This window comes from Camelus dromedarius, chromosome X (assembly GCF_036321535.1).
Source record: "Camelus dromedarius isolate mCamDro1 chromosome X, mCamDro1.pat, whole genome shotgun sequence".
NCBI classification, from domain to species: Eukaryota; Metazoa; Chordata; class Mammalia; order Artiodactyla; family Camelidae; genus Camelus; species Camelus dromedarius.
Window position 1 is genome coordinate 13,160,711 of NC_087472.1, and position 24,790 is coordinate 13,185,500.

The 24,790-nt window shown below is 39.5% G+C and overlaps 1 pseudogene; it reads right to left on the minus strand.

Moving 5' to 3' along the window:
• Positions 1–2,295: 2,295 nt before the first annotated feature.
• The window catches only part of LOC105100448 (arf-GAP domain and FG repeat-containing protein 1-like), a 124,550-nt pseudogene continuing 102,055 nt past the window's right edge, over positions 2,296–24,790 (minus strand).

Consider the following 24,790-nt stretch of genomic DNA (forward strand, 5'->3'; position numbering starts at 1 on the left):
TAACTTGCAAATACTTTTTACCAAAATGTCAGTTGACTTTTCAGTTTCTTAATAGGGTCCTTTTGATGCACAAACATCTTAAATTTTGATGAAGTCCAACTTATCCGTTTTTCTTTTGCTGCTTATGTTTTTCGTGTCATTTTTGAGAACCCATTGCCAAATCCAAGGTCACAAAGATTTACCCATTTTCTTCTACGAGTTTTATATAGCTTGACAGTACATAAGCCTTTGATCCATTTTGAGTTAATGTTTGCATATCATGTGAATGCAAATGTACAACTTCATTCTTTTGCATTTGGCTATCTAGTTGGCCCAACATGATTTATTGAAAAGACTATTCTTTCTCCATTAAAGGGTTTTGGCACCCTTGTCAAAAATCAATTGACCATGGATATATGGGTTTATTTCTAGATTCTCAGTTCCATTGCTTTGTTGTATGTGGTTATCCTTATGCCAGTACCAAACTGTCTTTATTACTGTTGCTTTATAGTAAGTGTTGAAATTTGCAGTGTTAAGTCCTCCAACTCTGTCCTTTTTCAAGATTGCTTTGGCTATTCTGGGTCCCTTGCATTTTCACATGAATTTTAGGCTCAGTTTACCAACTTCCACAAAGAAACCAACTGAAATTCTCTTAGGGATTGCTTTTCATCTGTAGATTGATTTGAGGAATATTGCTATATCAACAATATTAAGTCTTCTGGTCAATGAACATGGGACATCTTTTCAGTTGTTTAGATATTGATTAATTTCTTTCAGTGATCTTTTTTCTTTAATATATGTATTTTTATTAAAGTATAGTTAGTTTACAATGTTGTGTCAATTTCTGCTGTACAGCACAATGCTTCAGTCATACATGAACATACATATATTCATTTTCATATTCTATTTCAGCATAACTTACTACAAGATATTGAATATAGTTCCCTGTGCTATACAGTAAGAACTTGTGGCAATCTTTGATAGTTTCCAGGGTATACATTTTATTATTTTTTTGTTAAATATATTCCAAAATATTTTAAACATTTTGATCCCATTGTAAATAAAATTGTTTCCTTAATTTCATTTTTAGATTTAGGTGTATAGAAATTGATTTTTGTACATTGATCTTGTATCCTGCAATTGTGATTAACTCATTACACTAATAGTTTTTTAGTGCATTATTTAGGATTTTCTGTATACAAGATCATGTCATCTGCAAACAGAGATAGTTTTATTTCTTCCTTTCAATCTGGATAACTTTTGTTTTATTTCTACTATATGTTTTTCAGTGAATTTCTTAGTGTATTATCTGGGAATTACAATTAATAATACCTTAATTTATAACAGCCTCATTCAGATTGACACCAAGTTAATATCAATACTATATAAAATATTTGCTCCTATATAACTCCATTCCCTCCCCTTTCTTTTGTGCTGTTATTCTCATACAAATTACATATTTATACATTATGTATCCATTGATACAGATGTATAATTTTTGCCTTATGCATTTGTCTTTTAAATCAGATACAAGAAAAAAGTTACAAAAGTAGGTTTATACTATTTTATATTTAATTACGTAGTTACCTTTACCATTGCTCTTTATTTTTCCCCGTGAATTTGAATTACTGTCCTTTCACTTTGGCCTGATTTCTTGTAGGGCAGGTTTGTTAGACTTGAAATTTCTGTTTTTGTTTACCTAGGAATGTTTTAATCCCCCCCTCCTTTTTTGGTAGCAAAACATGATCAGCTTTATTATGCAGGCAGGTATCCCTCTACATTTTTAAAGAATTTAGGAATGTATAAATAGACAAGTTCTTTAGAAAGGAAAATTCAAGAATGAATAAAGCCTTCCAATTTTGACTTTATAACTTTCCAGTAGCAATGGTTAAAGTGATTCCAAGATATATGACAGCACCTTAAAAGTAGCTGATCTATTTCCCCAGTAACATTTCTCACATAACAATGTGTTAAAGTTACAAATACTCATACGCACAAATAGCTAATTTCTAAGAAAAATACGCACAGTACTGCAGTATAATGAATGTGGTATCTGCAATAACTTATTATTAGACAATTTTTAACATACACGATACCACTATTTTTTTTTTTTTTGTCCATTCACAGGTTAAAAGTTGTTACTGGAGCCCTCTGTTCTGCACATATTTTACCTGGTGTTTAATACACACAATGCAGGTTTTTTAAAGACCTCTCATGTTTAAAGCTAAGATCAGTGAAACAAGACAACAGTGCAAGAGGTGGAGAGATGTTATGTGACCATATAAAAGTTTGTTCCAGTGAAGTGTCTATATAAGACTAGAAGAAAAGATTGGTTGATGAGCTTCCTGTTGGAAATTGTCCTGTTGGTGCACCAATAAAGGATTACGAGATACTCCAGCAGCTGCAACTTGACCAAAAGGGGTTACCACTGGCTTTGTTTGTCCAAATGCTGCAAAACCTGCACCATTGGGCTGTTGGAAAAAAGCTGTCTGTTAAGGGAAAGCCTCTTGGGCTGGGAAGGCAGGCTGCTAGAAGACGCCACTAAAGCTGGTGGGAAGAATATAGGGAGCAGGAGTACCGAACCCTGCAGGCATGCTCACTGATGCGGAGCCAAATGTCGCTGCTGTTGCTGCTTTGGCATTGGTCCGAAATGGATTTGTAGAAGATACCGCAGAAGGACCAGCAGCAGCAACAAATGGATTTGTGGAAGGTGTAGCTCCAAATGGAGCAGGCACATTTGAAGGAGCAGGCTGTGTCTGTGCACAAGCACTCACTGGCACTGTTCCAAAAACATTATTACTGCTAGCATTACTCCTGGAAGTGTATGCATTACTGGAGGTGGCTGCAGAGCTGAAAATGCTGTCTAGTTCTGCCAGGGCTGCATACTTATCTGAAGATGCACTTGATTGACTGGGAACTGAAACCACAGAACCAACTGGAGCTTTACCTGCAGTCCCAAAGCCACTACCCTGATCACCAGCTTGCCCAGTACTGAAGATATTGTCTAAATGACCAAGTGCTGCATATTTGTCTGTAGTCTGTAGACCAGCTTTGTTCACTGAAACTTTACTAACAGCTGATGCTGTTTGATGACTCTGGGAAGTATTGAAGGTTCCAAAATTAGCACTGGAGCATTTGGGGAAGTTATCAAAATGAGCAAAATTAGCATTTACTAATCTAGCACATCCACCTGTAATTTGCGGCTGAAAAGAAGAGTGACTTGCTGGAGGAAAACCTCCAAAATTACACGAACCACTAGACTGTCCAAATGCGTTAAAGTTTGCAAAATCTGCATTTGCAGAAATTCTGAGCTGCATGACTATTGAAATGTGCAAAGTTAGCAAAATTGGCTGTAGCTGTTTGCTGAGGTGTTGGAGCAGCAAAGATGTCTGAGCCAAAATCACTTAAAAGTCTCCTTTATTTTTGAAGGGTAGTCTTTTCTGGATATAGAATTCTTTTAGCACTTTTATAACTTTGACTATGTCATCCCATCACCTTCTGGCCTCTATAGTTTCTGATGAGAAATCAGCTCTTAAAACTGTTGTGAATCTCTTTTACCTAATGAATCATTTCTCTCTTGCTACTTTCAAGATTCTCTGTCTCTTTCTTTTGACATTTTGATTATCATGTGTCTATGTATGAAATGCTTTGAGTTTATTGAGCTTTCTATGATATGTAAATTAATGTGTTTTTTCAAATTTGGGCAGTTTTCAGATATTATTTCTTCAAATATTATTCCTGCCTCTTCTCTCTTTTCTCTCCTTCTGGGATTTCCACATGATAATATGCTTGATGGTGTCCCACAAATCTCGGAGGTTCAATTCCTTTTCCTTCATTCTTTTTTCTTTCTGTTCCTCAAAGTGGATAATCTCAGTTGACCTACCTTCAAGCCCACTGATTCCTTCTTTTGACTGCTCAAATCTGCTGTTGGGTTACCCAAGTAGATTTTTCATTTCAATTGTACTTTTCAACTCCAAAATTTCTATTTGGTTCAATTTTATAATGTCTGCCTCTTTACTAATATTTTCTATTTGGTGAGACATCATTCTCATGCTTTCTTGTTTTATAGAGCTGCTTTTATTTAGTTCTTTGAACATGCTTAAAATAGCTGATTTAAACTCTTTGTCTAGTAAGTTCAAAGCCTTAGCTCCCTCAAGGACAATTTTTGATTGTCTTTCTTCCCCAAGTATGGGCCATATTTTCTTGTTTTTTGGGGGGGGTTATGTCTCATAATTTTTGTTAAAAACTGGACATTTTACATAATATAATATGGCAAGTCTGAAAATCAGATTCCCCTTCCTCAGGTCTTTTGTTGCCGTTGGTCATTATTGTTGTTCTTGCTGTTTGTTTATTTAGAGATGTTTGTGTATAAATTACGTAAAGTCTGTATCATTTACTGTATGGTCACTGAAGTCACTGTTCGGCTAGATTAGTGATTAACTAATGACTAGACAGGATTTACCTTAAGTTCCTGGAACCAGTAAGTCTCCCCGCCTCGTCAAACGGCTCTATATGTGTGTTGAGGCATGTTATCAACACTCAGCCATGTGCTCTAACCTGGCTGGCCTACACTTAAATTCATAGTCATTCTTTGGTGGGGAAAATGTACACTATACATGCTATTAGTGATTATTTTCTGGCACAAGTTAGTTACTTGCTCTGAACTATAATGGATCAAATAAATGTCCAAAATATTAAAGAATCATATTAAATTCCCAAGATGTTTTATTAACTGGAAGGTAACAAAAACTATGCTATAAATAACTCCTTATTGTCCTAACCTATTTTTGCACTAAATTCAATGCTTTAGGAGAAATAATTAATTACGGTTTGCTGCATTAGAAATTCCAAGTTTTGTCCTTTAACTAAATTATCTTTTTGGTTGTATTTGTATTTTGCTCATTAAACTACTATCTTTTCTAAGATGATCTTAAGAAATAATCCAGAGGCCACTTTGATTTTGCTTACCTAAGATGCTGTCAATATAAATTCTTTAATTTTCTTTTATTAAAGGTGAAGTGGGTTATGAAAAAACCATATACTTTCAAGTAACTATGGACTTAGTGATAAAAGAGAACTTTAAAATCTGGCAAACAACACTGTCTGATAGTTGGAAATATTCTGGAGAAAAAAAGTTTCCTTGGCTTAAAGCTGAGAAGTCATTTGAGTTAGTCTGGCATGCAAATTAATGTGCTTGAGTTTAGTGAAGGAAGGTATGTGAATGTCTTGAAGATGAGCAGTTAGGATTATAAATGATAAGGAAGGATGGCAAAGTACAAAGAAAAAATGATTGAATTTAACAGTCCCCAAAGAACAATGTTCCAAATCTTGCTCAAAATTTTTCAGACTGCATTTTTTTTTTTTGGTGCTGTGATCATTTATGACTTTTGGAATAGCACATACAACAAGAATTAATCTAACTGGAGAAGAGTCATTCTAATTGAAGGGAAAGTATATAGGCAACAGTAAAATGCCAACTCTGGAAGAAATCTACTTGTAGTGGAATGCCTCTTTAGAGTAGGGCCTGGCACACAATAGGCACTCAGTCAGTATTTGTTGAGTTTGTTGAATAAATTATACTAAAATTTATTATGAAGAGAACACACTGAGCTGAGGTTTATTTTTTACTGAGCATAGGGGAAAGTATTTGCTAAGCAAGCACGCATCCTTAACACAAAGAAATGTTAGCCTAGTGTAGGCTGACTGTGGGGTATAGAGAAAATATTTCTGTATATAAATAAATTTTGTTGAAAACTTGGGATCTTGGGCTAAGAGTAAGCCTTAGGAAGGTGATTTACAACTGTATACATAGTGACAGAACTCCAGGGGCACTTACCTAACTCTGGAGGTAAATGTTTACATTTCAAGGAAAAATGTGGCCAGGGACCTTGGCGACATTTCTAGATCATAAAAGTTAAAGACATATTTGGCCCTTGGAAAGATGCATTTATATTCAAAGAGGCTGGAGTGAGAGCCCAGAATCCTTTTCATTTTGTCTCCAAAGAGGAAAGGTTTCATTCCGTCCTTTCAAGAGAGAGGGAAGAGGCAGCTGCCTCTTTCTTCTGTATTTAAAGAAGAGAAAACCCATTTCTCTGTTCCTCACCTGTGATACAGACCTGGCATGTGTAGGAGATTTGACCTGGCTTTCACCGTGTTCACCCAGGGGTACAAAGTGGGGTATGGCGGGGACTCGAGGTCATTATTTGCTTTTTAACTTAATAACAATAAGCTGCTTCTGATCCAGAACACTCTGTGTGTGCATTCAGAATAAAATTAATAAATATGAATATTAAAAACCCAACACAGACCAATTGTTTTCAAGAACTGTTGTCACAGCAGCATTTGCATTCAAATAAGAATGTGCAATTTTTTTAAAGCGCTTACAGGATTCTCAAGTATAGCACTTGAAAATAATAACATTGTAGGTTATTTTTTAAAAGTCCATAAGTCTGAGTTCTCCCCAAATCTGATTGGCCATCTAATTAATAGGGCCAATTACAGGGATTTTACAAAAATTAAAGCTCATTTGAATTGTATGACTCTAAAGAGATAAGAGCTTTTCTTTAAAAATCAGAACCAAAAAGAAATGCTAAAATCTGGAAGGTTTATATTTTATATTGTTGTTGTTAAGATGATTCCAATTGTTTTTAACTTAAAAAGAACATATCACATCAACTGGGAGACAGGCCTTCTATGAAGGAACAGCTACAGATATTATTTCATTTCCTGTCCACAGACTTTTGAAATAGCTTAGAAAACACATAATACTGTTCAATTTGTGGTAAAGGATAAAACTTTTATGTTCGATGCTTTTGGTTACATTCAGATCAAAATGATAACAGATACAGAGAAGTCAGATAATGAGATTCTGGAAATTAAGTGGACTTTGTGGCAGCAGAAAATAACTGACCTCTATTTTCATTTTGTTTTGGCTATGAATGGCTTCCAACTCAGATGCAAGAATTGTGTCGGCAAAGCCAAGGGCAAGCCTCGAAGGAAGGTGCGTTCGTGCCCAGCTTCCTGGCTTCCATAAAGGTTCAGGCTCCTTGGGGTGGCCGCTCAAGATCTAGCCCAGTTTCACACTTTCTACCTTTTCCTATCTCTTCTCCCCATCTCCTGATAGATACTATGCTCCAGCAATGACAGGTTATCTAAAATTTTGCAAACTTGCTCCATGACTTTGAATATATTTTCCCTCTCGTTTAGAATAGTCTTCCCAATTTAACCACCTTTTCCTCCTGGCAAACTCCAATTCATCCCTTTGGATTCTACTCAGGCATGGCTTTCTCCTCTGTCAGATCTGCCTAGATCCCCCTTCCCCATAGCAACTCCACGACTCTTTCTGTTGCATATACAGACGTCTGTCCTTGCATCCATCATCCTATTCTATAATTACCTGTTTACATTTCTGTATCATACATTTCTGTGTTTTATATTTCCTGTGCTTAACACTGTACCTGGCACAGAGTTGTCACTCAGTGTTTGTTAAATGGGTTAACGAATGGACGCTTGGATGGATGAGTGAAAGAAGGTGTTTGGTTTTATTTTCCTCATTCTTGATCAGTATCATAGAAAAAATAATTTAGAGTATGAAAGGGCTAACTTTGGGCATTGCATAACCAGTCTCCCACTCAGACAAGCAGCCTTAATATAGCATCTCTCCCAAAGGCTCAACCAGCTTGAACATCTCCAGTAAGAAATCTCTACTTTTTGAGTAAATGTATTCTATTTTTGGATGGTTTTCATTTTTATAAGGTTTTGTTTATTTATGCTGTTTATCTGAAATGTGCTTTCTTGTAATTTCCATCTATTTATTCTAGATTTTGCCTGTGTAGTAACACAAAACAAGTGCGCTAGCTGTTCCATTGTCAAATCTGGTAAGAGTCAGCAGGGGTAAGCTGAGTCTTCTCTCCAGGCTAAATGCACAGTTACTTCAACCCTTTCTTGTCTCTTGTGGTTTCTAGACCTTTCCTCAGCCTGGTCACCTTCCTTGGTATAGTCTCCCAATGTGACTCTTAAGCTGCAATATCTACATTTAAACATGAGGCTCCAGATGTGTTCTGCCTCATGTCCAGTAGATTTGTTACTTACTGCATATGAACACTGTTAGTTGGAGAAGCTAATGTCACAGGAGGCTGTCTTCTCTAGCCCTCCTACCAAAATTCACATTTCTGGAGTTCCTACTGCTCTTAGAGGGAGATTCTACTTTATATTCATAGCTAGAGGGTGATCTGTCTTTATTATAAAGCTCAGTACAGTGAGTATGGGTTTATGGGCTGGTGAAAAAAATATTTCACAAAGGGAACAATAAACAAACTGGTGCCAAGAGATTAGGACAGCATTTTCTTAATGCACAAATTGGGGCTTCCAGGCAAGCTGACAATTGCTTCCCGAAATGTCACTAGCTCAGTACATACAAAAGAAGATGTAGATGTGCTAAAGAGGCAAAGCTTTTAGCAACGTTATGTGCAGATTCAGTCTAAAGAGACAACTCCACTCTGCACCTCCACACATAGACAGATGAAATGATTGTTTCCATCAGTTTTGCCAGGGTGCACTGGCAAATGATGCAACAGGGCTACCAAGGCCAGATGAAAGCCAAGAAAACAGTTGTATCTGAACTGGAGCTGATCATGCTGTTCGTGTGAATGTTACCCTGATCAAGAGGCTCTTCAGCAACAGATTAAAAGACAGTTATCACACAGCTTCCTTGTTCAGGAGATACTGATTAAATAATACCCACCTAAGTGGGCAAAATGAGATTTCCCAGCATCAGCCGTAGATCTCATCTTTTCATGTCAACCTCTTCCACAATCTCACATGGCCACTTTGACTTCAACTTTGTTGACAAGGGAAGAAATCATGAGAAGCCTATGCTGAGGAAGACACAGACTCCTGTCTTGTCATAAAGCACTTTTAGTTAGTTACCTGGGTCAAAAAATAACTCTCACAGTGCTATTCTATATTCTGTGCATATTGCCTATTAAAGGTCTACATAGGAAACAGCCTGAATTCAGTAATCACACATGCACGCGCACACACAAGCTCAGCATTTTAAAAACAATACTGGGTTTCTGCTGAGGATTTTGATGATTTTTTTCTTGGAAGTTTCAGAGGCTTGCCTCAGTCAACCTCTTCTCCCATACATGTAAGAAGATGAATGTCTCCCAAACCACACAGCGCTCACTGAATACTGATAAAACGTAGCCACAGTTCAAAGTGAACTTCTACAATCTTACATTTTCAAAGATTACAGAGAAAAGTCTTTGGATTCTTGACAAACGCAGTAAATCCTTTACCCTTTTCTTTCTTATGGGTTAAAGTACACGCTGATGTGTGAATCAGTGGTCTCTATCTGCTGATATTTCTTCTAGAGACATGGAGTATCAGATATGTGCTTTCTTATTCTGTGAGTTTCAGAGAGAAAAATTTTCTTCAGAAACAATTCTATGTGAAAGAGAAAAGGAGCTATGACTGATGAGATTTTGTATTAATCAATTTGTCGCAATTGTTTAACATGCTACGGCCAGTTAATAAATATAACAATCCAAAATGAAGAAAGATGTTCACTTAAAATGATAGTAAAAAAAACTGACTGATCTTCAGTGTTCACAGAAACTTAGAGCCGGAAGGGGCCACCATGACTGAATTTAACTTGGAATACTAAGAATTGCTTGTATTTCCCAATCTCTATGTGTTAAGCACTGTACTGATCATTTACATGTATTTTCTTATTTACTCTCCAAGAAACACTACAAGGTAGATATTGTAATTATCTCCCTTTCTCAGGCAAGGCAACTGAGGCCCAGAGAGGTTAAGTGATTTTTTTCAAATTCACACAAGGGGTAAGTTGAAGAACTGCCTCTTAACTTCTGTCTATCCTGGCCTGTTTTTTTAATTCTAGAGAAAGAGAAACTGAAGGCCAGAGAGGATCAACTATTTTTTCCAGGTTGGACGTGTCCGCAGCGGCAGGGTCACGGCCATCAGCCAAGCCGCCTGACACGTCATCTAGTGCCCTCTCTGTGGCTTCCGGCCTCCAAGCTCTTCAGGGAGATAGAACATGTTCCAGACAGTTGAATCAATATTCTTTCTTCGACAAGAACTCAAAACAAAAGCTGAGCAGGAAGTCACCTTGGTTTTGTCTTGCAAAGCTTATTTACTAAAAGGAAAAATAGAAAAATCTTCTGTCCCTTAAAATAGCCCTTTCTGGGTCTGCGGCTACATAATGGGCATACTCCGGCAAATGGAAGCGGGTCGATAGTGGGGCGCAGAAGAGCTGTCTTTGCGCAGAAAATGATTCAATAGACTTGAGTTCACTGGCTGCTTTAGGCACTGGTTACGTGGTACATCCATTACTAGGGAAAAGCTAAGAGCAGTTTTGAAAGTCATTCTCAGTAAACCCAGAAAAAAATATGATCTATTAAAAATAAGAAAATGTGTTTTGGCTGCTGTTATTGATGCTTGGATGCTGGCTGATATTTAAGTAAGGCCGAGTGGGGGGCTGGAAGGCATGTGAGCATGTGTTTCATATAAGCCTGAAGGCACCAGTCACTGGGTTTATCCGAGGTTGGTGCAGGTCACAAATGAAACCAATGACCTGGGTTCAGACTGATTATCTAATGATTCCATAGTGTGTCAGCTTTGTCCTCCCTTTTGTACCCTGGCCTGTGCTTTGCAGTCCCTTGGCACGGAACACAGATCATAGCATATAGTAGGTGCTCGATGATTGTTTGCTGATTCAATGGGGTTGACTCAGATTACCAAAGTTCAAAGGGCTGGACTCCACTTACTGGAAAGACTTAAGAAATATAAAAGAGGACATAAAGGAGCTATGTGTTCTTTTATGAGGTGCTTTGACTGAAACAAAAGGTTTACAAGTATTATTTTCTGGGGTTTTTTTTGCATTGTTTTTTCCCCCTCTATACACTGGGCAACTACAGCTCCAAGCAGATCTGTCCTTGGCTCCAAAATGAAATGCTGAGATCTCAATTACAATGTGCGAGAGAATTAACCGTACGTCACAATATGGTGTTGGGAAAAGTGTGGTGTACACTTTGCCAAGTTCACGATGACACAGAAGTGCTCACACCTTCCCCTACACACACACACAGTGCCTACTTACAAAGCCAGTAGGGCCGCAGGTAGTCCTAACTAAGGAAGGAAGGCTCTTCCAACCAATGTTAATCTTTCTTTACTCAAGGGCAAAAGCGGTCAGAGAAAAGCTCATCTCCTGAGATAGATGGAAACAGCAACTGAGCCCTTTGGCATCATCCATTCTTCACCTCGATGTCTCCTCGGTTCAGTCTTCCATAAAGACATTTCCTGCACATCATTTATAAACTTGAAAGGGAGGCAATTGATCAGAGCACTTGTTCCAATATCCTGGGGGAGGAGAGCTGGATTTAAAATAACCTTAAAATGTACCTGCAGCTGCCCATTTCTCAGGGCTGTTTTGAGAAGAAAAGGTCAGCAATGAAACCTTAAAGCAAGTAAATGTTACGTTGCTTCCAAAGGGGTCATACATTAATTCCTTGAATTTTATTGCTTAGAAGCAATAAAATAATCCTTTAAAAAATACCTAGTAAATGTCAGATGTACAGACTCCCCTGGTTTTCCTGGCACTCCTCTCCCAGCCTCTTGAGACATTAACCCAGCAAGACATACTTTGAGGCTTTGCCCTTTAAACTTCATACTAGTTGTGTGACTTTGGGGAAGCTGCTTAATCCCTCTGGGACTCAGTTTCCTTGTCTGTAAAATAATACCCGTATCTTCAGAAGGTTGCAAGAATTAAATTAGGTAATGTACCTAAAAACCCTGGTAAGTAACAGATGCTCCATGAATTAGTCCCTTTTTCTTCCCACCTACTCCCTCAATATAACACCAAGAAAACTCAGTTCCTGCTCTTCAGAAATGTATAATCTAGTGATCAAATCAACAATAATACACTCGAAAACAATTAGGTAAGAGTGTCAGGCAGCAGATGGTGGTAAAGATCCAAAGGGGTTCCAAAAAGTGCTCATGGAAGCTTCTTAGAGGAGGGAAGATTTAGAGAAGATATCTCATTGTCATCTTTGCATTTTAAAAATGTATGTAGAGAGATTTTTAAGTGTACAAATGAAGGAATGAGCTCTTAAGGTGACGTCTTAAGTCACACAACTTATAATGAGAAGTACTGGGATTCAATTCCAGGTTTTCTGGTTCCAGGTGCAGTGCTTTTCTCAAAGCAAAGAGGCTGAGCCTGGACGGGCAGAGAGGATTTGGTTAGGCAGAGGGAGTATGAGGCAGGAGGTACAGCAAGAAAAGAGATACAGATACGACAATATTTGCCATCAGAGCAGAACTACCTCATGTTCTCACCACCAATTCCATCTACCCTGATGCATTCACTCTGCCTTCCTTCTTGCAGTGACACGCAACACGCTCTTCCTTTAATCCAAGCCCAAAGACTAGATTCCAACCCATCTCACCTTTTTAAGGGCTCTATGCCTGCAATTTTCTTATTTCTCACTTTTCATCAATTTCTCTCCCTAGTCACAGAAAACCCTTTCAGAAGAGCTGTCTCCAGTTGCTATCTTTATTTCCTCACTCCCCTTCCTCTTTTCTCAGGCTCCCAGTTCTGCCACTCAATGGAAACGGCAATTATCACGGCCCACAATGACCCCTATCTTCACCAAATTCAGTAATCATTCTCAGTTCTGATCTTTATTCCTCTCTCGGCAGTATTTGGCATGGCTGATGACTCCTCCCTTCGGAGACCTCTTTCTTCTCTAGGGCTCCAGAAATCCACGTTCTTCTGCTTTTCTACTTATTTGGCAGATACTTCACAGCCTTCTCTGCTGGCCCCCTTTTCTTCTCTGCCAGACTCCTAAAGGTTAGAGGACAAAAGCTCGATTCTTGGACCTTATTATGGGCTAAATTGTGTCCTCTCAAATTCCTATATTGAAGCTCTAACCTCCAGTACCTCAGAATGTGACTGTGTTTGGAGATAGGACCTTTAAAGAGGTGATTAACTTAAAATGAAGTCTTTAGGGTGAGCCCTAATCCAGTCCGACCCGTGTCCTTATTAGAAGAAGAAATTTGGACACACAGAGATACCCAGGGCACACATGCGCAGAGGAAAGCCCATGTGAGGACGCAGCAAGAAAGTGGCCATCTACAGGCCAAGGAGAGGCCTCAGGAGACATCAACCCTGCCGACACTTTGATCCTGGACTTCTACCACCCAGAACTGTGAGAAAATAAATGTCTGTTCTTTAAGCCAGCCAGTCTGTCCTGTTTTGTTATGGCAGCCCTAGCAAACTGATACAAATGATCTTCTCTGCTTTCAGTGTCTATACACACCCTCCTTCTGGTTTCATCCAGTGCCATGGCTCTAAATACCATCTATTTGCTGACAAGACCCAAATTTCTACCTCTAGCCTGCCCATTTCTTATAGCCAACTACCTACGCCACATCTCCAGTTGGAGGTCTAACAAGCATCTTTAACCTGGCAAAAAAGCCCCCAGTATTTTCTTACTCCAAGACCTATGCTTTTAACCACTGTATTATATTAGAGCTAGTTCCTCGTACATCTCTATTAATGTGAGCTGTGACTGCATTATTAGTTTTTCCTTTGGTCTATTTGTTTTTGTTCTTATCAAAATACTGGTGACTCACACGGTACTTGAGATATTTTTCACTTGGAGTGCTGTCAGGACAAATATTCCTCATGATGTACTTTGGCAATTGACTTTTAAAAACCTAAATGCAGTTCTTTGACTTTAGTCTTGTTAAATTTCATCTTCTTGGTTTTGATCTATCCTTATAGCAGATCAAGATTTTGGAACTCATTTCTGTCACCCACCATGTTACTCTCTCCCTTATCTTTGTGTCATTTACAAACTTGATCATTACAAACACAACTATTTTCATCTAAGTTTTAAAAAAAAACAATTTGAACAGTGCAAGATCAAGAATAGAACTGTGGGGGCACTTGAACATCTAATAATGTGCCCTCTGGCAACGGCTACCCAAGCAGTTGCAGATATAGCTAACTAAACCACCATCCATCCCTTGTATCGCCATCTTGTTCTCTAGGATGTCATATGAGATTTTGTCACATGCCCTGCTGGAACCAAAATATCGCAGAATGATGGTAGAGTGGTAGCAGTGAGAAAGGAAGAGAGATGAGATCTCTCAGAGGGACATGAATTTGACGGCCTTTGGGTAGGAGAAGAGAGTAGGGACATTCAAGCACAGTGCAGAGGGTGCATCCTGACAACTCACAGATTGCAAATGTGGGTTTTATTTTTCATTCTACCCAGAGGGTTTTAAAATTTGATAAGTTGCCCAACAACACAAATGACTCTCAATAGCGTTATGCTGAGTAAAAAAGGCAATATACTCTATGATTCTATGCATATGATATTCTAGAATATGAAAACTATTCTGTGGTGGAAAAAAACCAGATCAGTGGTTATCCTGGGTGGAAAGATCTGGCCAGGAAGAAGCACAAAGGAACGTTCGGCAGTGCTGGAAATGTTTTATATCTTTTGTAAATATCTTCTCCCACTCAGTCAGCAGTCTTTTCATTTTGTTGACAGTTCCCTTCCCTGTGCAAAAGCTCTTCAGTTTGATGTAACCCCATTTGTTTATTTTTTGCTTTTGTTCCTTTGCCTGAGGAGACACATCCAAAAAAATATTGCTAAGAGCATACTGCCTATGTTTTCTTCTAGAAGTTTTATGGTTTCAGATCTGACATGTGACAATTTAATCCATCTTGAGTTTATTTTTTGTATGTGGTATGAGAGAGTAGTCCAGTTTGAGTCTTTTGCACACAGTAAGTTCTTAGTAAATAACAGGATCCTGTCTTAAGGGCTTCAGTGAAAGATGTTGTCAAGATCAGCAGTCGGGGTGAGTGGTAAACAGGAGGACAGTGCTAACCTTGACAGAAACAGGGAAGTTGAGTTGGGATTTGGGGGAAAGAGTAGGCAGAGGATAAGACGTGTCCAGTTCTAAGCAAGTGGAGTAGAGGTGATGGCTGGGTATTTGAGCTGCAGCGTGTACCAGGCATCTGAAGACAGGAAAGTGAAGTTTACAGCAGACATCAGGGCTGGACAAAGTTGCAAAGAGTCCCCTTTAAATAGGTTACAGGTGGAGACATAAGAGTGGGTGAGAACTTGGAAGCAGATAGTAGAGAGGCAAGCCAATGTTCAAGGAGTGAACCTTGAAGACCATCCACGAGTTAGAAGCAAGAGGGAAAAGTAGAGAAGCCGGAATCTGTCCCCAAAACCAAGAGGAGAGAGTGTTTTAAGGAGAGAGGTGTGAATGAACAGAAGCTTGTGGAAGCATAACAGAGAAAAGAGGTCTCCATTCACTTATCAAGCGATAGAGAGACCATGAGGCCTGAACAAGGGCTTATGACAGCCTGTTTGGCTTGCTTGCTTCTCCGGGTGGCGGGTTTTTCTCTGACAGTCAGGCCACAGTGTCACGTAGAAACCAAGTGTCACGTTCTTTAGGAAACAGAATCATCTGGATGCAGTCATAATTCTGGTAGTCCTACTGTGGTTGAAGCAATATATACCATCATAGAAAAGAAAAATAAAATGTCTTCTTTATATCAGGCATAATTAGACTTTGGGGGAACAGGGAGGGGAGGTCAGTGATAAGCTTTTAAATTTTTCATATTTCTTTTCATTGTGACTTGGTATGAAACTGATTTTAAAATCAACATTATATTTGACATTAATTTATAAATATGAGACTAAAATGATATTTAGTTATATTATTTTCCTAAAATCCATGGCTGAGTTACATTAAATCTTCCAGCATTCCATAGTAAGTGAAAATGGTTTAAGCCAAGATAGCACTATGAGTTAAAAATCTCTTTTTAAATATTCTATAGCTTGTAATAGCCTATAATGAAAAAGAATATGAAAAGAAATATATATATGTGTGTATAACTGAATCACTATGCTGTACACTAAAAATGAACACAATATTTTAAACTGAATATACTTCATTAAGGAAAGCTTTTTTAAAATCACTACTTTAAACAATACTATACTGGAGATATACAGTTATTTTAAAGCCTTTGATTATAGTCATTATTAATGAGATTAAATGTGCTGGGAAAGAATAAGATCTTTATCTTAGCTCAGTGCCAAATTTTCTGTTTGACATCAGTTGTACATTGATACTAAAGAAATGTATAAAAATGCACTCAATCTAAAAAAAAGCTATAATATTAATTCCCCAATCATCATTATTTCCCAAAATTCTTCTTAAAAGTGCTCTTAGGAAATGTATTTCCAGAAACTCATGAAATTGCACTTGGGATTTCCTCTGTTCATAAGTTTAGCAAGCTACTGGTTTATCCGCTTAGCAAATAAAGCCACAGGAAGGGTTTTGCAAGTTTCATCTATTTCTGTTGTTACCATTTTCCACTAGGCTGCCTAGCCCGCTTCTTTAAGCCTAACTTAAATGTTCCAAATGTTAGCAGTTTTCATTTACAGCTTCCAAGTGATAAGATCTACAAAAATTTCAGAATTCATATATGGAATCAAATTCTCAAGACTCACCCAGAGACCAAGGTATTCAACTTTTCCAAATGCCAGGCACAAGGATGTATTTACTCACTGACAAATTTCAGTCAATTGTCCAGGTATCTTTTGTTTCCCTTCTAAAAGGTGGGTAAATATACTATAAGACAAAGGAAATGTGTGCTTTAATTACTAATGTGCCTACACCTTATTTCTTATGGGCACTATTTTAGTACTGAAAGTAACTGGCCATATTTAAATAAATAAAATGTATCATTATCACAATACGTCTTGAGATAATCCAGAATTCTCCTTCAGCCTGTTTCAAAATTAGTTATAAACTAGTAAATGGTGGGAGAGGAAAAAAAGTGACAAAACATCAAAAAGCCTCATGACAAACCTGACTTCCACCACCAAAGTATTTTGACGTGAGCTGACATCTTTTTCATCTTGAATAGTATTAAAAATTGTTTAATTAGGATTGCATGGTTTGCTTCAAATTTAAATCCAGTGAAGGTCTTGTTGTATAGTAACTTGTAAAAGATTTTCACAACAAGGTAAGCTGTAATCACCTGATCTTGAAAAGGAAGAAATTTCAAGAGAGTCTTCTATTTGCGAATGAAAGCATAAATTATATTCTTTTGTATTTGAAGTCATCCATCTTCTTTTAAACTTCATTTATCACATGCTCTCTAACCTAGTGTAATGGTTAAATCTTTCATGGAATTCTTTGTTTTCATGTACAGTCAACTCTTGATTACCTCAATTCAACAATACAATTGAACAAATATTGAGCATTTGTTAATGGTGCAGCTAATCTGAAACAGCAAACCGTTTTAAAAAAAATAATTCATATTTGGTTTAGTAATACATTATGATTTTATTATAAAAATACCTTGATTTGTATAGTGCTTTATAATGTTCAGAGTACTTTCATATATATTATCTCATTTGATTTTATGCAGATTCGGTTCCCTACTTAGGAGAGGCTGATTTGGCTTCAGCTGATTGATATTAATATTAATTTGCATTCACTAAGCACATACTGGCTGAACAGCAGGAGCAGGCGGCTGCTGAGTGTGCTGGGGAGAAGGAGAGCTCGTCTGCGATTAGAGCTCTGAGGTGGACAATGGCGCTGATGCACATAATAAGGCGGTAATGACCACACATACACACTGGCATATATGCCTTAATTTATTTTTCCATCGCTATTAAGCACGGAAACGGGCATTTTGGAGGTTTAAAATGGATAGCTAATTATGATGGGCAAATAGGATGGCATAATAATTGTGTTTGGATGAGTCACTCACTCGAGATCTAGTAGTTGAAGAAACCTTTGTGACTATCCGTATTGACTCTGGGAAAAGAATTTAAATGGAAATGAACACAGTAACCACAGATAAGACTTCAGCAGCAGCTCAGAAAGGGGAGGCTGATAGCAGCAAATCCATTAGCAGAGGAGCGTTAGATACTGATTTAAGCCAAATAAGAAGCAGCAGCCATTTTACCTCTGGAAGCACACTCATACTTCGGCTTCACTGGGAGGGCAATAGGAGGCGTGCAGAGAATGTAAACAGTAGTTGTAGAGCCTGGGTTTGAAGTCCAGCTCTTGTACTTGTTAAATCTGAAATTCAGCTGTCCTAGCTGTAAAAACATTTCACTTGTCACAGGATTATGACGGGGATTCCAGGAAATAATGTGTATAAAGCACTCAACACTGGGCCTCGCACATAGTAAGCACTCAATAAATGGTAGCTATTGCTTGGAGTAGTTTTTAAAAATTATCTTAACTCATCACTTATCATCTCTGGGAGAACCAGCCACACTCTCACACGCAAGGCAGCTATTTGGAAACAGAGTGGCTGCAGCAGGCATCAGACAGTTGGTCCGGGCAGCAGGTGCAATATACAGGGGCAGGTCACTCGGAAGGAGGAAGGGCCAGGTTCATTGCTTTTATGCAGAGAGTGAGCTTAGGATAGACAGGAGTTTGCACAGACTGGCCAGCAGAAGCATTCTGACAGAGACAGGAAGCCAACCTCACTGCTTTCCATGGAATTACGAGGTGGACAGAAGGGGGAGAGGCCTTTGTCTTCTCTTTAAGTGTGGATCACAGGAGTCTTGACATCCAAGGCGGATCTCTCCAAGTCACCTCCAACAGTCAGAAGCGGATTGTGGGTTTGCAACCCCAGCAGCCTAGAATGAGAGGAGAGGCCCAGAGGGGTCTAGGCATGGAGAAAAGAAAATTAAACAAGGATCTAAAGCAGGAAGTCAGTCTGACTTGACTGATTAAGGCCCCTATCAGGACAGGAGCACATACAGGGGCCTTGGAAGGGGACAATCTGTCAGAAACAGAGGCTGTAAGGCAAGAATCAATGACCAATGCAGTGGTCATTCTGGATGAACGCAATGCCTTCCCAACAGAGAGGGAATGTGATGGGTTAGCCCAAGTTTCTTCAGACCGTGAAGTTCCTGTTAGTTTCTTCGGGGCCACAGATCCTTTTGGAAATCCAATGAAAGCTATGTATTGTCCCAGGAGAGAAGCAGATGTACTCCTACCCACAAGATGCTGCATGCAATTTCAGGGGATTTATGGACCACATTAAGCTCAGATGAAGAACTTCTGCTATCCAAAGTGATAGGTTAGACTGGAATCGGTACCGCAAAGATATGCTGGCAGTTCCAAATCTTAAGAGAGTAAAACAGTCATCCAGTGTTTAGCTCAGTATTGAGCAAAATGGGAAACAGCTAGTTAAACTTTCTCATCAGCACATGGGCCTTAAGGGTCACAAGCAACAGTGCCATTTCATTCTCAAACAGCCTCCAGTGTCCACCAAAGGAACTGTACAAGCTCTAGTGAATTCTTCATGAGTCCTAAGGGCTATTCTAACAAGGAGGAATAAGAGAAGAGTGAAACTCGAGAAAAGTCATCCTCCCTGTTGGGCAAGAGATGGTTTCAGAATTTCAGCTCACAATCTGTCATTTACCTCTTTACATCTCTGCACTTTACGCTAAGAAGAATTTGTATGGGGCCTCAGAGCCACTGTTTCTTTTGCGTATTACCTTTCCCTTCCTCAGCTCTGCCACCAGCACAGACTCCATGGGAAAGATGGAAGAGCACTAGCTGAGCACTTCAATGGTCACAAATCGAGTCACCACCATAAATAATGGAATATTTCTTGTTCGGACACTTTCAAGTTCCACAACTCCAGAAATAGCAATTTAAATGACTTAATTTTCTTCTCCATTGACTTTAATGAAGATCTCCTTAGATTCAGCCATCCGGCAAACGTAAACTCTCAAATAGTGTTGCTGGTGTTTGACTTGGGCCAGGAACGTCTGAGCAACGGACTTTGGTTATGCAACTGAAATATGAATTTGGATTAGATGCTCTGATGACAAAGCCCTAGGTGCTCATTTTAAAAGTTAGCACACTCCAATACAACTGCAGTGGCATTTCAGACCCTGAAGCCGATGGACCCAAAGTCAGCAGATGCTTACGCTGACTCTTTTTATTTTGTTTGGTTTTTCCATCAAGGACATCTTTAGCATCCACCTAGCACCCTGGGATGCTTGGATACTGGACCTCTCCCCTTCTCTTGCCCCTGCTGGTTGAGCAAACCAAATACAGCCTTGAGCAAGTTCTGATAGGCTTCATGTCTGAGTGCCAGCACTGAGGAGGCCCTGGGGATCCTCTCAGCCACTTGACCTCATTTGATGTTGGAGGACACCTGAGCTCAGAGATGGGCAACACTGGCTTTGAGAAATCTGGAGGCTGGACATTTAAGGGGCAAGGATAAACAAGGGTAGGATAAAGAGGAAAGTGGATATCAGAAAGCACCTGAGACAGAGAAGTGAAAGTTCTCAGCCCAGAATCACAGCCTGATTTTAGATTTAAGATTAGGATGTCAGTTTTCTTGGACTGAAGACATTGATAGCCTAATAATCCCAAATCACCTGGGACGGGCATAAGCGTTGTTAAAAGCACCTTCCTTTTTTGCATTTCCTGTGTTTTATATCATGACCTTAAGATGACATTAACAAAACCTTACTGTGTATACATTTAAATATAATGACAATTTAGATTAACTATTGTTAAATATTCTCCTTTAGTCATTGTAAAATGAATTATCATTTAATCACAAGTTTGTCCTCGGGCTAAACTAATAATTATCATGCCCTGAAAAATCCCCCTCACCTGCAGGCATTGTCAGGGCATTAGGCCACCAGTTTGAAAATTAATTTCTCTGAGTGGTGTCAATGAAGGTGACATAATTGTCAGTGTGGGCCAGAACCTTTCTACCCTGACACCTCAAGATTAATGTCAGAAGAGCCCAAATGTCTTGGCTGGACAGGAATGATCTGGAACACCCAGAGAGAATGGGGTGAGACCAAACACAGACTCCCGTACTTTCAGTCTCAAAATAGAATCCCAGTTTGCGCATTGAACTGATACCTTGACTCCTAGGAGCCTGCTGACTTTTGATTTGGCCATGTTTATTCTACTCTTCTCTTCACCTCTCCCACTACAAACACTTGAGTGGTTACAGATTGTTTGATTTTTTTTAAACAAAAAGACAAGAAGAGCAAATGATGTCTACAGTAGCTTATGTTTACACAGCCCTAACAGTGAGCTGTACGCTGGGCACGCTTCTACATGCTCTATATGTTCACATCATCCCACTGAATCCTCACAGTAACTCTCTGAAGTCAGTACTGTGATGACCCTCACTTTACAGCTAAGAGGCATCAAGGCTATCACCGGTCAAGGGTTCCCCATTTAGTAAGGGGCAGATCCAGGAGGTGAATCTGGGTATGACTGGCCCCTCAAGTTCATGTGGCAGGCTCTTCTGCCTCCTAATCTACAAGTGTATATATGTAAGTGTTGCTTTCATAGGTTCATAGCAGCTTTCAGGATAACAGAGCATCACAATACTAGGAGGACACTGGCCCAAGCATATGATGACCCCAAGGGCTTAGAGCTTGCATGCTGATACCCTTTCTTACACCATCTACCTTTTTGTCCTCACCCACGTGCTTGTGCCCCTCCGACTGATGTGTCTTCATTTAGGCTCTGGAAAAACCCGTCTACTAGTCCTGAGGCTTTTCTTCCCTTATGAGCTGGGCCGTTGTCCTGGGGTGTGGTGTGGGGGAGAGGAGAGAGATAAGACAGAGCCCAGTCTTTGTCCTTGTAAAGCTCATGCTCTGTCTTGTCTGGATTCTACAAAAGTCTAATAGATTGACTGCAGAAGTCTGTCTCGATTACCACTGAACAGCTGGACATAAGAGTCTGCAGGAACAGGGCAGAGGGAAAGAAGTTTAAAACAGATGCACTGTGGAGTCAGTGGCCCAGAGAGAGCCCAATCATACAGTAGAAGGCACCAAATCCAACTTGTCTGTTTAAAAGCTTTTTCTTAAGGGCATGGGATTTTTGCCTTCTCCTTCTAGTCCACACAATTAGACAATTGAAGCATATGAAAATCATCAAATAGGTCCTTTGATAACTGTTATATTTTAAGATGTGGAGATGAGTCTCAAGAGAAAGCGTGTGTCTTGGAAACTTGGTCCCAAATCAAATATTCTTCAAAATGTCTGTAGCTAATCAGAGAAATTCAAGTACAGCTCTTGCTGATTGATAGGCGTGACCAAGCAATTCCGCACACTCTATAAACCGGCCTCCGTGCAACCACCCACATATTTGCTGATACCTGGGAGAAGCACAATATAGTTCAAGCTCTGGTGGAAGTGAGAGAAAGCTTTGAAAAGGCTGTTTTTTTCCACTCCAGAAATAATATATTGCCCATGACCATCATTTCTCAATCTCCCTAAAGGATCAGCCTTCAAAGATTTAAATAACTACAAGGGGATTTAGAAAGTCAGACCAGAAACAGCCACAGGCAAAGATTAGTGTCAGGAAGGCTGACAGGTAAATTGTCATGATGGTGTGCTAGGTGGAGGGAAACGTGTACCCGTCACTAATTTCCCTCACTAATTTCCTCTAACAATGGGGCAGCCCGACCCTGTGCTCCAACTCCACGGATTAAGAAGAGAACAAAAATAATGAGTATAAATCAAGCTTAGTGCATCATCAAACATATGATTAGTTAACACTTAATGAGCACCCACAGTCTGCTGGAAGAAGGTCCATCACCACAATAGCAGCTTATTTTTATTCATAACCCTTCAATGGAAAGCAAGTAGCACAATCTGAGAGTTCAAGTTCACTTCGGCTTCCAGGTCCTCAGAGGTGGGGAATAACGTTACTAGGGCCAGGTCAGATTTGTAAAACCAATGAAAAAAATCAGTCCTTTTGGCTATTCTTGGCTCACTGGGACTCAAAAATAAAAGAGGGGGGAAAAAGAAAAAAGAAGAAAAGAAGACAGCCCACCGCCGAGCGAAGCAGGCCAGGGGAAATGCACACTGAGTTCAGCAGCGGGGAAACCACTGCCATGAAGAAAAAAGGCAAACACTTCGGTTCCGTGTGGAGAAGTGTTCACCCAGCTCGCCTCCCCTCTGCCCCAGAAAAACGCTGGCTCGTCTGCACTGCTGCTTTTCCTCCGCCTCCCTCCCTGTCTGAAACGTGTGCTCCCCTCCCTCGGCCCAGTAGCTTCATACTTGCAGGACCCAGTTCAGAAAACACCTGCCCATCAAATGAACGAATGGACTAAATCATCCCCAACCTGCCAGGCCCAAGCTGTCCCTGACCAGCCCTTCTCTTTGTTAAACTTACATGCTACTGTGTAATATTAGAGATCATATTTTCCTAAACAAGTCTTGTTTCCCCTGAGAAAGGAAGGAGATCTATCCCATATAGACAGGGTAGTGCCTAAGCATCGGACTTTGAAACTGGCCTGAGCTGGCCCCAGATACTGGCACCCTATGAGATGCGAAAGAAAAGCATGCTGCTTGATTGCTGTGGAGTCTTGGCATACTGTCCCATGAAAAAGGGGAACACGGGAAAAGATCCCGTTTAGTGGACCATCAACATCAAGAAAAAACAAAGACTATTCTAAAATGTGAAGAGTGCTCATTTCTGGATAGAATTGCAGGCCACTTTTCTCCATTTCCTGAGGTATTGGCTCTCCACTCCGTGGTTTCTAATCTCTCCTTCCCACACCTATTAAAACCAACTCCCAAGCCCATTTTCAGATTCCATACACATTTCGAGTCTGCTTGTGGTCGAAGAAGGAGACGTGTCAACAGCAATTCCCTGAGCTCCCACTGCAGGCCACATTGTGTGTATACACCACATCTTTATCTAATCATCTGTCGATAGACAGTTAGGTTGCTTCCATATCTTGGCTACTGTTAATAGTGCTGCTATGTACATTGGTGTGCACGTATCTTTTCAGATTGGAGTTTCCTCTGGATATATGCCGAGGAATTGGATTGCTGGATCCTACAGTAACTCTATTTTTATTTTTTAAAGGACTCTCCATACTGTTTTCTATGGAGGCCAGAACAAATAATCCTAAAATTGATATGGAATCACAAAAGACTCAGAATTGCCAAAGCAATACTGAAGAAAAAGAACAAAACTGGAGGCATAACCCTCCCAGACTTCAGACAATACTACAGAGCTACAGTAGTTAAAACAGCATGGTGTTGGCACAAAAACAGACGTATGGATCAATGGAACAGATAGAGAGCCCAGAAATAAACCCACACACCCATGGCCAATTAATCTTCGACAAAGGAGGCAAGAATATACAATGGAATAAAGACAGTCTCTTCAGCAAATGGTGTTGGGAAAACTGGACAGCAGCACATAAATAAATGAAGTTAGAACACTCCCTCACACCATACAGAGAAATCAACTCAAAATGGCTTAAAGACTTAAACATAAGACAGTACACTATTTGCCTCCTAGAAGCGAAAACAGGCCAAACATTCTCTGACATGGATCTTAGCAATCCTCTCCTAGTGCAGTCTCCCAAGGCAACCGAAATAAAAGCAAAAATAAACAAATAGGACCTAATCAAACTTAAAGGCTTTTGCACAGCAAAGGAAACCTTCAAGAAAGTGAAACAACAACCCACAGACTGGGAGGCATCGGCATCCCAATTTTACACATAAAAAAAGAACTATGTTCAGAAAGATTGTCACTTGTTCAAGTCATTTAGCTAATAAATTGCAAAGATGGGATTTTGAGCAAAATCTGCATGACACCAACCTGAGCTTACAGGCACTGTGCTGAAAAATGGTGTGCTTACTTTAAGTCGGGTGCTTATTGCTTTTTGGTCGTCTCTCTGATGCCTATTCCAAATGTCCCTGTGCTCTAGCCACACCTAGCA